Below are 11,973 nucleotides of genomic sequence, written 5' to 3'. Positions count from 1 at the left end.
ATGGGGGGGGAGGGGCAGAGAGAGAGGGGGACAGAGGACCCCAAGCAGGCTCTGCTCTGACAGCAGAGAACCCGACATAGGGCTTGAACTCACAAACCCTGAGATCATGACCTGAGCAGAAGTGAGACCCTTAACCAACTGAGCCAACCAGATGCCCCATGAGTATGTATGTCAAAAGAATATTCAACTTTCTTCTGTCCATAGCCAATAAAGGTGATGAGAATTTGGCCACAACACAAGCTGTTGAAATGTGAAAAAGTCAATCAACCAAAGTGGAGGGAGAGGAGGCGAGTCTTTGTTCTGCAGGAAACTGAGTGACCATCTGGAATTGGATTGATGCTTGGGGACTGTGCCTTGTAGATCCACCTTCCCTTGAGAATTAGTCCTTGTCAGTTCAGCGTGAAAACATTCAATGATGGAGTGAGCTCACAGCTCTTTAAATGCTTGTAAAAACACGAGGCAGGGTTAGTGTTGGATCTGGTAGTGGTACGACCCATTCAAGGCATCACCATCTTGAAAAGTAAACATGAACGATGCTGCCATCACAACGTGAAACGAATAGAGGGAAATCTGCTTAAGTGCTTGGTCCTTTTGAGTAAAAGCAATGCATTTACATACTTCTTCCTCAAAGTAAGCATAAATGTAAATGATAATTGAATGTGTGTAGGTGCAGAATAGCTATTCCTCATGAAATGATACTGCTTAGGGAATTCAGTAGTGATGTTGAGGTCAAGCTGACTTCAGGTGAACATTTGCCTCTAAGTGCATGTAGGACCTCTTCCCTGTTGTCCTTTGTCGTTTTCTTCCGGACAGAGACACAGGTGGACATGTACACATGGTGAAAACCTAACTCACCATCAGTGAGTCTCTTGGCCTGTACAATATCTGTCCTCAAATAAATAGAACATGCCACCTTCAAACAAAGAAGAAAATCTGGAAGAGGGGGAAGGGCAGGACAGAGGGCAGATCTAGATTTTTAGGACACTGTCATCCAATGGATTTTTCTCTGCCAAGATGAGTATTGGCTGTTACAAAACCCATGCTTAACAAAGCTTCCCACCATCACATTTACATAATGCCTTATTCACATGCATAGAATTCCACATAGCATTGCTTCTGACCAAAGAACTCAATTTTCAGGGGGAAAAAAAAATGTGACCTGGGTCCAGGAATCAAAGGTGGAGTGAGAGTGGCTTCTGTCACAATTACACCAAATACCCACTCACAGAACGTTTGCTCTCTGGCTCTGAAATCTACCCCACTGATTTGGGAGTTGCGACTGCCAATCAGCCAGGGGGCGCTCCTCGCCCTGCCGAACTAGCAGGTAGAGGAGGGGTTTCTACACTGGTACTGGCGAAACCTGATAACTAAGGGATGTGGGATTTCTACTATACCAGAAGTCTTTCTGGAACCCAGGGGGCTCTGCACGTTAAGTACCTCCACGTGCAATAGTAAAAGGTAATGGAAATTGGTAGCATCCACAGCCACGGCAAAAAGTTATTATTTTATATGGAATTTCAGATATATTGAGAAAGTGTGTTGAGTAGCTGAGTAGCCAAGGGAGCGAACTGTGCTCAGAAGCTATACCTTGCTATTTTCCGCTCAGTGATGTCTACAGCCCTTTTGACAGTCGACTCTCGGTTATGACCGGCCGGTAGGGGGCACTAGAGCAACGTCAAAAGGCCAGAGCCGAGCTAGGGCCCCGACCAGCAGCTCCTCTTAGCTTTGCCTCACAAGGACCCTTCACCCTGACATTGACTTTCAGCGTTGCCAGGAGTAGTACAAAGGTCGTTCCCCAGAGTGTCTACCTATCAGGAAGACCACCTGCTTGTCTTTGTTCCCTCGGCCCCGAGAGTAGTTGCTACTTCCAGCAGTGGTAGCGTTGATGACTTCAACGGTCGCTTTCTATTCCTTTACCCCCTCTCACCTGTGTAATCAATTCCCCATATTAAACTCCCTCTGTTGATACATCAAGTGTGGGCTTAAAATTTTGTTCTTCCTGAAGGATAGTGGACTCACATGAGTTTCCGGTGTCCCACATAGCGATTCAACACTCCTATACATCGTTCTCTGCTCGCCACAACCGTGGTTTTTGTTTTCCTGACTGGACCCTAACGGACACCCATCATTAGAAGGACACTCAAGATGATTTGACATTTCACTTACTATCAGCTCTTCAGAAAGATCCATTCGGACGCGTAGTTTCAAAACATTAAAAAAAAAAAAGGAGAGAGATAGTTTAAGAAAATTTAATATGGAATGGCTACTTGTCAAATGCCACCATCCAAATAGGAACGGGAGAAATTTCTCTGAATGCTTGCTGGAAAACAAGTTCATTTTGTTAAAAGGTTTCCCTCTTTGTATTTGGAGGTTAAAGAAATGACAGAATTTATTATTCCACCAAACAAACCATTTTGCTTATTTTTGGTAAATTGCACTAAATGTGGTTTAATTACTGTGTCCAGAATAGCATTTCACATCTGTGGCCCCAAAAGCGGTTATTGCAATGGATCTGTGGGATAAAGAAATAGAGCCCTCTTGTGGCTAACTCGAATACTACAACCCCTTGCGGTTCAGCATAGACGGTATTAACCTCCTACCGAGGCCTCAGGATCTTTGGACACAGATCCCTGAGGGACCCTGCCTGGTACTGCAAGAAAACAGACAAGAAGTATACTGTCCAGAGAAGTTATGCCCGTGCTTCTTGGCACTATACAAATACAGGCGTATCTCATTTTATTGCGCTTCGCTTCGCTGTGTTTTTTACAAATGGAAGGTTTGTGACAACCCTGCATCGAGCAAGTCTGTTGGCACCATTTTTCCAAGAGCACTTGCTGACTTCATGTCTCTGAGTCACATTTTGGTAATTCTCACAATATTTCAAACTTGTTCGTTATGATTACATTTGTTGTAGTGATCTGTGATCCGTGATTATGACCCACTGAAAGCTCAAATAGTGGTTAGTATTTTTAGCAATAAAGCGTTGTTAAATGTTTTAATGAAGTAATTTTTAACAATGTACGTTTTTTAATGTTTATTTTTTTTGAGAGAGAGAGAGACAGAGCAAGAGGAGGGGAGGGGCAGAGAGAGAGAGGGAGACACAGAATCTGAAGCAGGCTCCAGGCTCTGAGCTGTCAGCACAGACCCTACACGGGGCTCAAACTCACCAACCGTGAGAGATCATGACATGACCCGAGCCGACGTCAGACGCTTAACCCCCTAAACCATCCAGGCGCCCTCCACCCCAACAATGTACTTTTTAGACATAATGCTACTGCGCACTTAATAGAGTACAGTACGGTGTAAACATAACTTTTATATGCACCGGACAACCAAAAAATTCATTTGACCTTCTTTATTGTGACACTCACTTTAGCACGGTGGTCTGGAACCGAACCTGTAATATCTCCAAAGTGTGCCTGTATAGCATAAACACACTTACAAACCGTGTAAACGAGGTCATTATTAACTACCCAAGTTTTTGAGGTGTACGTAGAGGGCGTGAGAATAGATGTAAGCCAGTCTAGTGTGATCAGTTGAAAGAGACACTTAGATCATCCCTTAGATGGCAGGGGTCTTAACGCAAACCACAATCATTTCTTTCTGAACTGGTTACACACACAGATAAGGTCCCCCAGTGTCACAGCAAGGGAGACTCCATGAATGCACCAAGAGGATGTGCAAGCGGAACGAGCAGGTGGAATGTGTGGAAACGTGCACGTTGATATTTTTGGTCGGCAAAGACAAGATAACCAGCGGAGGGCCGTGTAGAGACTTCACAGGACAACCCGGAGGGAGGGGCTGTGGAAGGGAGAAAGCATTTAAGGATGGCGATTGGATGGTGTTGGGTTCAGATGCCATCTGAGCACATTCCTAGCTGTATGACTTAGGGCAAGTTACCCAACCTCTCTGTTTCTCAGCTTCCTCATCTGTAACATGAATATTACAGCATCTACCTCAAGACAATGTATATAGTGTAGTGGTTGAGGGCACATGCTTCAAGGTCAAGCTACGTGGCTTCCAAACCTGATCCTGCCACTTACTCTGTGACCTTGGGCAAGTTACTCAACCTCACGGTGCCTAATCCATAAAATGGGATAAAATCTACTGACCTTCCTTGGTTGTTTTGAAGATTAAGTGATACATAAAATACTTAGAACAGGAGTCACGGATGAGTTTGCCAACATTACTACTGCTTAAAGAGCCCGACAATGCCTTGTCCATGGTAAACACGCAGTACAGTTACACCTTGGTTTGCGAGCATAATTCGTGCCAGAAACACGCTTGTAATCCAAAGCACGTGTATATCAAAGCGAATTTCCCCATAAGAAATCACGGAAACTCAGATGATTCATTCCACCACTCAAAAATATTCATATAAAAATAATTACAATACTGTAATATAATACAAAATAATAAAGAAAATACAAAATATTTTAAGAAGTAAACAAATTAGCCTACACTTACCTTTGAAAACCTTCATGGCTGGTGTAAGCGAGACAAGAGAGGGGAGGGTTATTATGTAGGACAACTTTCACTATCAGTAACGGAATCACTGCTCTCTATTGGCTCAACGGAATCTTTTTCTGCGTGGGGGCCATTGTATGCGCTCACACAGATGTTGACTGCAGCACAGTATTAAGAAACTCTTGTCATATACTGTGTCTAAGGTAACTGACACTAAGGCAGCAGAGGAAAAGAGTCTATCTGCAGACAGCCTGACCTAGAAGGAAGCAAAGCATTCCTAAGCTTACTCTTGAATGGAAAAGGAAAGGACCGTCCATAGGTGCTTTGAAGTGACAAAAAATATACTAGTGCCAGTTGTGGGCACCTTCCAATGTTCTGAAACATCACTGATTTCTGCCAAACACTGTGGCCTGCGACCAAGCATCCAAGCATGGGAGACGATCACCCACAATCCCACAGGGAGAGAGAGAAGAACCCATTGGCTCAGTTGTGATCATGTGACATTCGGCATCACGTACTACTCGTATTGCAAGACATCACTCATTTATCAAGTTTCAATTTATTAGAGCTGTTTGCGAGTCTTGCGGAACACTTGCGGAACAAGTTACTCGCAATCTGAGGTTTTACTGTGAATATTAGCTTTATTATTGTCTGTAAGTCATCGTGGACACATTTACTTGTCTTTTCCACCTGCTTCATTTTCTCTTAAGGAGAGCCATGTGAAATTGTCATTTTTGTAGCTCAAAAATATTTGAATGAAATAACTTCTTGGCTTAATCTGATACAGACCAATGTTTGTCTCCACATCACATTAAGGGTTGTTGACAAAAGTCTAAGAGGAATAAAATAGAACTTTCTATCCACATTTATGTCAGTGAGCCTAGATCCCCTTTGCCACCTGCAATGACAAATCCCTTGAGCAGTTCAAGTGAGACTAAGTCCGCTGGGAATCCCCTGAGTCCTCCTGTTGGCCCCTAGGAGGCATGGGGAAGCCATGACTGGAGTGTATGTACCAATTAGAGCCTGGTCAGGAAAACAGAACCTATTCCAGGTAGTTCCATAGAGGGAATTTACTATCAAAAACTAGTTACATAGGCACTGGAAAACGTAAAAAGTGGGGGGGGGGGGCACCTGGATGGCTCAGTAGGTTAAACGTCTGACTTCAGGTCATGATAGCACAGTTGGTGAGTTCGAACCCCACGTAGGGCTCTGTGCTGACAGCTCACAGCCTGGAGCCCACTTCAGATTCTGTCTCCCTCTCTCTCTCTGTCCCTCCCCTGCTCATGTTCTCTCTCTCTCTCTCTCTCTCTCTCTCTCTCTCTCTCAATAAATAAATAAATAAATAATTTTAAAAATGAAAGAAAGAAAGAAAGAAAGAAAGAAAGAAAGAAAGAAGAAAGAAAAAGAAAAGGTAAAAATCCATACAGGGGGCATTGAAGCAACCCAGGGATTAGCAACAGCAGAGAGTAGCTACACCCCTGCCTTCTGGAGGGATCAAGGGTAGATGGAGCATTGCCAGAGTCAGTCCCAGGGGCCCCAGCAGGAGAAGGGCCCATGTGGGGCTGCCTGGTCACTCCTAGAACTGCCCCTCACCCTGATAGAGAGGAAGGAGGGGAAATCTCCCTTCCCACTGCTCCCCAATCTGACAGTATCTCCCTTTGGCCGAACCTAATCCTATTCCAGTTGGCAAGGGAGCCTGGGGCACGTAGCTCTCAGGGACTAGCTCCTTGAATGCAGAACATACAGGGGGAAAAAAGGGAAGTAGATTTAAAAGCATGGAGGTAAATGCCTACCCAGGGGAGCAGGAGCTGGGAGGAAAGAGATGGGAAAGGAAAGGGAGATGGCACGACCAAACGGGAAAGCCAGCTGCCGCCATATTGTTTCTCGGGCGCTTGGGAGTATCCTGGACCTTACAGAGGTAGAATCTTGGCACTTAGCTACTCTAGCCAGGTAATTCCAAATGAAGCTGTGAGAACCACACCGATGTCTTTGCTGACTTCATAAGATGGAGAAGGGTGCAGGAAACTCGGATGGGTGGTGCTGGGAACTTCCAGCTGACTGATGACCCTCCAAGAAAGGGAAAGGGGTGTGCTCTGCGCCATCTTGGCCTCTGCCCTTTACTTTGGGCGACAAGTCCAGCAGCCGGGAAGCTGGACTTGGGAAACGATTCCTCATCTTAGAAGTTCTGTCCCGCAAGACTATGGGAACAAAGCAACAGAATGCAGTTTGGGAGCCTGGATTGAATCCTGGAACAGAAAGGGGCAATAGCAGAGACACTGGGTAAAGTCTTAATTTAGTCAATAGGATTGTACCCATGTTAATTTCTTAGGTTTGACAAAATGTGCTATGGATGTTAGAGGTTAACTTTAGAGGAAGCTAGGAGAAGGGTATATGGGAATAGTCTGTATTATTTTCTCTCTAGAAATTTAAATTTATTTCAAAATTATAAAAAGAATTTGTTACCTCCTCTATATTGGTTTCTTCCATTAGCTTCAAGGGGAGGCTCCAGAGGACCTGTGATGCTACTGCCAACCTAATGAGACATCACGCAGGGAAAGCCAACACCTCCCCAAACCACCCTGAAGTCAGTGATCACATCTAGGAGAGGGCCAGAAAGGCCACATCTGGGAAGCGTTTCTGTGGACATTTCATTACTGGTACAAAATACGAATTCATTAACAGTAGCCTACTTACAAAGAAAACGATTAACACTTAGGTTGTCAGCACACCCCTGTCGTTACTCTTATCAATGAGATGTTTGTTACGCCCCTTTGGCTAAAGCAATGAGCTGGCTAATGTTCAAATTTAATGGACAACGTTCACTCTCTAAGGAAGTTCTTTTTTTTTTTTAATTTTTTTTTTAACGTTTATTTATTTTTGAGACAGAGAGAGGCAGAGCATGAACGGTGGAGGGTCAGAGAGAGGGAGACACAGAATCTGAAACAGGCTCCAGGCTCTGAGATGTCAGCACAGAGCCCGACGCGGGGCTCGAACTCACGGACCGCGAGATCGTTACCTGAGCCGAAGTCAGCCACTTAACCGACTGAGCCACCCAGGCGCCCTTCTAAGGAAGTTCTTAACTCAAGATTGGTCAGGGTACTGGTCACAGATGCTCAGAGTTTACATACAATCATCCTTTAAAGTTGGTGGCCTTAAATAATTTTTTTAAAAAAGTAGAGTACAACTATATACACACATATATGCATACGTACATAGATACACATACAGCCAGCAGAGCGAGGAGTCTAACTCATTAGCATCTAAGTGAAAAGTGAGGTTTCTCCCAGTTAGCTGTTCTCATTGTCCTCTGTCAAGGCCCCACTTCCCACTGGGTGGTGACTCCCTTTCAGGCATCTCCATCCAATTCTGTAAACTTTTTATTTACTTTTGGTAATTAAAACAGTGTCATTCTGGCTACCAAGACTCAATCCTGTGTATTTTAAATTTGCAATATTGGGGCACCTGGGTGTCCCAGTCGGTTAAGCATTGACTCTTGATTTCAGCTCAGGTCATGACCTCACAGTTCGTGGGTTCATGAGTTTGAGCCCTGTGCTGACAGCGCAGAGCCTCCTTGGGATTCCCTCTCTCCCTTTCTCTCTGCCCCTCCCCTGCTTGTGCACGCTGTCTCTCTCTTTCTCAAAAACAGATAAATAAGCATTTTAAAAAAGAGAGACATTTGACAACATCAGCTTCTGATCCACAAATGCTGCCCCCCATTCCCATTCCCTTGATAGAACAAGCCTCTTTGGTGGTCCCTCTGGCAGTTCCTGGCAAGCCTGTGCCCCCCCAAGCTCACCTACTACCTTCAGCCCTAATCAAGGGTACAAACTCAGTACACCTTTTGGGACTCAGAAACCAGCACCCAAAATGGTGTTCTTTGACCCTTCTTCCCCATCTGGCTTTGCCCTGCTCAGGTCAGATGAGGTACATCTGGGTGGCCGCTAACCAGGGCAAGGAGCATCTTCCCTCTTTACAGAACCCACAATTCAGTAAGTAATTTGGGGGGTTGCCTTCTCTGGACTTTAGGGATGGGTATCATTCATGCTCACCCTCTCATCCCCCAGAGGGAGAGAAGTGAGGCAATGGCCTCTCTTTATTGTACTCCCCAGTGGAAGTTTGGCCTTGACCTCTACCTTACATCCCCTGACGGTTTAGGACCCCACCCAGTCAGTATCTATTACCTCTGGTACTGGAGAGTCTTACGCCAAAAATTATCTCTTATTTGAATTTGGCACTAGAAAAGGAGAGGCTTCTCCTATTGGGAGACCATCTCCATGGTGTGTAACCTCCAGAGCAGAAAAAGGTCTCAGTTAGGACCTCCCCCCAGACTCCTAGGCACCCATAGGTAAATCTATTCTTAAATGAAACAGTTGACTCCTCCACTGGAGTCAACCTGCTCCCAGATTGACCTCCGCAGCTCCAAGGATACATTCTTTGCGATGGCGGTGTGTGTGCTATAGCTCTGTCCCATCTTGACATTCCTTTGAACTTCATGTGTCCTCTTTGACTCTTTTAACACAATAGTGGCAGGGGACTTGAAAGGTAAACATTACCAGTAGTTGTTTCAAAGCTCCAAGCATCTAAAATCCGGAGCATGCCTCCCTGTGGACCACTCTTTGAGAGAAAGAGAGAGCTGTCTGTGTCAGAGGACAAAGTACTTGGCTAAACTCATCCCAACCACAGCTCCGTATTGGCTGTGTGGAGTGTCTCCGGAGAACTTCCCTCATGTCTCTCTTCCAGGGCCATTTGGATTGATGGCTTACCAGTTAACACCTCTCTGCTGCTCACTTACGTTCTTAGACTATGTTGAAAGGCCATTGCTCCCTGCACTCCATTCCCTTTGCATTGTTCTTCTTAGGGATTTGACTAAAACGGAGCAGTGGAGGCTGAGAGGTGGAAGGAGTCCCTCAAATTCCATCGAGGTGTAATAAATGTTCACAACACTGAACACTCTGTTCTTCGAAACACTTGCGGGTGGCCTACTAAATGCCAAGCGCAAAGTAAGTACTGGGAGATAAAGAAGAGACGTGGTCACAGACTGGCAGCGGAGACAGAGAAAAGCCTTGTTACCTTCTTAACTTGGATAAAGCGTGCCGAGTGTATTCTGGGAGGGACTCGCCTGTCATTCTTGGGTGCCAACATAAGGCTACAGAAAGGAAGCGTCACGTGACTTGGGCTCTTGAAGAATAAGAAACCAGGGGTGGAGATGAAGAGAGGCTTTGCCTGAGGCAAACAGAACAGCTAGGCAGAGGCTTGAGAGCCCATGACATGCGCAGTGGTGGTGCCGTCTGGCAGAGCAAGAGCCAGGAGAGTAGGCCTTTGGGAGCCATTTTCCTAGTAGCCACATGTCAACAGATCCTGAGGGATCAACTGGCTGTCTTGTGTACACGGTGGAGGATTTGGGAACAGAACTGCCCATGGCAGGTCCTTGTTGGGATTCACATTTGTATTAAGCACTTACTCATAGGCCAGACATTCTGCTAAGCATGTGATATGCAGTAAACCTCACTTAATCCTTACAGCTACCCTATGGGTTGGTACTGTGTGTATACACCCCATCTGACAGACGAAGGAACAGGCTTCGCAATTTAAACGATTTATCAAATCATAGAGCAAATATACAAGAGATCCAGGTTTTGAGCCCCAGGGAATATGACTCAAAATCTCATGTTCTAAACTACCTCTCCCTTGCAAGAAGGATGGGGAGATATAGTCTTCCGTTAATGAATCCGAGTATGTGGTTTTACTCAACTGTGTACCCCAAATGGTAGATTGGAGGCCCCAGGACCCTTGCTCCTCAGGATCAGGACATTTTACCCAGTATCACACATGGGATTAACTACCTTAAGCTTAGCACAGGAGCATTTCTCCTAAGAAACAGGAGGATTGAATTTTTTAATTTGGGAGAATGATGTAGGAACTCATACCGGATCAGCAGCGGGTCTCCACGAAGGAGACCTGGACATTGCTTAGAGATCTCCTCCTGTGCCAGCCTCCCCCATTTCTTCTCTCTTCTCATTCAGGCTCTGATCCCTGCTTCAAATGAACAAATGCACATTTTTAAACAAGTCAGGGCTGATCAGGACCTTGGTATAAGGGGGAAAGTCATGTCCCACCTTTAAATGTTACTAGAGCAAGCCAGGAATCTCATTTTGGAAGGCAAACGTATCCTCATTGTCATCAGAATTGCATTCGCCTTTAATTCAAGGTTTTGCCTTCAAATCAGGATTTTTATTATGCTGTCAGATCTTACATAGGGTGGTTAGTTTTGGTAAACACAGCCATTTCAAGACAGGGTATTTTCCTGAGCACAGAAGAAAGCTGAGAGTTTCAAGGAAAAAGATTAGGCTCGCCCTTTCATTTTATTTAGAAAACTGTTTTAACTCATTTATTCATTTCATTGGGCAAATATTGATTGAACGCCCCCATGTGCTAGGTTCAGGGTATACAACGTACTATGAGACCCAGTTTTTGTCCTAGAGGAACCTGCATCTACTGGATGAGAAACAGGTGAGTAGCCCATTGTAATCCTGAATGACAAGAGCTGTGATATACCCGCACCATCCTAAAAAGGCAAAGACGGTGCGACCACCCAGCAGAGAATAGAATTGGAGGAAAGATCGTGGAAGGCTTCTTGGAAGTGGCGAAGTAAATGAGTCCTGAAGGATCAGCCATCAGGAGCATTTTACACACAATCCTCAATTGAAACCAATGAAAGCAAATCATGTGTTAATGCACCCACCTGGACAATAAAAGCATACACAATATGGGTAAGCAAAATCCCAGGTCATGAGCAAATTCAGTTTCAAGGCGAGGATCAAAAGGAAAAATCAACGCAGCTGAGCACACAAAACATACTCTCCTCTCAGCCGACGGCAAAACAAAAAATTAGTGGTCTCTTCCCACATAGCGGTTAACTTCAAAGTTAAACGCTAGGTGGCGTTCTTAGCATAGTTTGCTGTCACATCTCAGGGAAAGAGCCAGCCACGGAAGGTTCACTCTTTCCAGGAAAAACAAAACAAAACAAAACAAAACACACTCTGAGTACAGCCATTATGAAACTGATTTCATAGGAAGAAATAATAGCTTTCTGGTATCCTTTCCCTACAATGAACAATAAATGTACCTTATACTAACAGTAAATGTTTTCCTGTGGTCACATTTTCCTTGCATACTGAGGTGGACCCCTAGCGGGGAAAAATTCTCCCAGGCCCTTTCAGCCCAGCTGTTCTGTAAAGGTAGCAATGCCTCTGTATAATAAAGCCCAAGAGTTCATATTTAAAGGTCCTTCAGGCAACTCTGACCCATCACTCAACTTCATAGTCTCTGGGGAGAAGCTTGCAACTTGGGAAAAGTGGTTAGAAAAACTTCAACACTCAAATCGCCGAGGCTGGGTGATACAGAATGCCTGCCTCCCACTCTGCTAAGGAGAAAAATGCTATATGAGAGGATTAGGGGATACTATGCAAAGCACGTTAAGCTCCTTGAATTAAACAAATTATGAGA

The 11,973-nt window shown here is 44.9% G+C and overlaps 1 pseudogene; it reads left to right on the top strand.

The window, feature by feature from the left end:
• The first annotated feature begins 6,307 nt into the window (after positions 1–6,307).
• LOC101090513 overlaps positions 6,308–11,973 on the top strand; it is a 44,875-nt pseudogene continuing 39,209 nt past the window's right edge.

Source organism: Felis catus, chromosome B1 (genome assembly GCF_018350175.1).
Source record: "Felis catus isolate Fca126 chromosome B1, F.catus_Fca126_mat1.0, whole genome shotgun sequence".
Classification (NCBI taxonomy): domain Eukaryota; kingdom Metazoa; phylum Chordata; class Mammalia; order Carnivora; family Felidae; genus Felis; species Felis catus.
The sequence above is the reverse complement of the archived record's forward strand: the minus strand, read 5'-3'. Positions and strand labels throughout refer to the sequence as shown.